The sequence below is a fragment of the Morone saxatilis genome, unplaced genomic scaffold, assembly GCF_004916995.1.
Source record: "Morone saxatilis isolate NCDOM2014 unplaced genomic scaffold, NCSU_SB_2.0 Contig8, whole genome shotgun sequence".
Classification (NCBI taxonomy): Eukaryota; Metazoa; Chordata; class Actinopteri; family Moronidae; genus Morone; species Morone saxatilis.
In genome coordinates this window covers 25,004,803-25,006,437 of record NW_023340257.1, presented here as the reverse complement: position 1 = coordinate 25,006,437, position 1,635 = coordinate 25,004,803, and the positions used below count along the sequence as shown (strand labels likewise).

The 1,635-nt window shown below is 39.4% G+C and overlaps 1 protein-coding gene across 1 annotated transcript in view; it reads right to left on the bottom strand.

The window, feature by feature from the left end:
* The window catches only part of pak4 (p21 protein (Cdc42/Rac)-activated kinase 4), a 22,191-nt gene extending 21,155 nt beyond the window's left edge, over positions 1-1,036 (bottom strand). The window contains exon 1 of the mRNA XM_035679750.1: positions 904-1,036. The gene's annotated coding sequence lies outside the window, so the exon portion shown is untranslated. The remainder of the gene's footprint in view (positions 1-903) is intronic.
* Between the last annotated feature and the right edge of the window lie 599 nt (positions 1,037-1,635).

Below are 1,635 nucleotides of genomic sequence, written 5' to 3'. Positions count from 1 at the left end.
CACACACACACACATACACTAGCTATACTATGATACACACACACACACACAACACAACAACACATAACCGACACAACAACACCCACACCAGTAACACAACACACACACACACACACAGTAACACACACAACACACACCCACACAACCAACATAACATATTATATATATATCTATTCTTATCTATTCTATCTACATCTTATCTATCTTTATGTAACATCTATTTCTCTATTTTCTTATAACACACACACACACACAGTAACACACACATTAACTATCATCTATCTTACATCTTTACTACTATCTATCTACTATGTATTACACATCACTTATATATTCTTATATCTCTCTATCTACTTTTTATTTTTTTATCTGACACACACACACATATTGAGGGAAAGGTGAGGGGGGCATTAAAGACCAGAGGATAAGAGGAATGGATGCAAAAAAGTGGGTCATGGAGGAGACAAGACAATATCCTCTCCTGCCTGCAGCCAGACACAGCAGCAACTCAGTGCACAGGTGCACAGGGAACAGGGAACAGGTGAACGTTTAAAGTTAGATCTGAGTTTTAGAGTTAAGCTCACGGTAAGAAGCAACCGATGTTACCAGGACCCGGTTGTGTCCTGTGTTTTCCATTCAGAAGGCTCTGAGCACGAGAAACACAAACCGAACACATGAAAACTAACCTTTAAAAAGTGTTTTAGATTGTTTAGACTACTTCCACAAGGACCCGTCGCCGCGCGCCATGATGTGAAAACACGCGTTCACACTCACAGTTAGAGCATTAATGTAGCAGACAGGAGGAGCTTCTCTCTCTCTTTAACGTTACCACCGTTAGCAGCTGAACGGCTAACGCGTCCGCTTTAGAACTCTCAGTTAATAAAACTGAAATGTGCTGACCACCCAGAAACTGCCGGGAAAACCGTCTTCCAGCTGCGCCGCGGAGTGGAGTGAAGCGTCCGTCTTTGCAGGAGAGCAGAGCCGGACTAACTTCAGACAAACTGTGTAACATTAGCCGAAGTCTCACTTTCCGACGCCATATGTACGGTGAGGGAGGGGTGGGGGGGTGGGGGGACTACATCCGGGAGAACTGAAGCAAAAAAGCACCATGGCAACCGAAGCCAGTGACGTTAAGCGGAGTCATGGCAACATTAACCTAGTATACGGTAATATATGTATATTATGGTTGTGTGAGTATATATATAACCATAATACCGTTTCAGATCCAAGCACTGTTATTTTATTTATTATTATTTTGACGAATTGGAATTACATTAAAAAAACGACAAAGATAAGATAAGATTAATTCCTTTATTTATCCCCCGTTGAGGAGAAATTCATCATTTTGACACAGCAGCAACTAGGGCAAAGTAGTGCAAATAATAAACAGAGAACAAAGAATATCACAGTAAAATATAGCTAATATTATTAATATTGAAGATATACAAACTATAAATTCAAAGTATGTACACTATTTTGTTGTTTCAAGAAGGACATTGAGTCCAACAAATATGAGGCAGAAATTAAAACTTGACTAAAACTAAAAACTAAAACTAAAACTAAAACTACGTAAACTACTAGAGTGGAAATTAAATAGTAAATAGTTGCAGAAAGGTTGTGCGTTGTAGTAGGAGT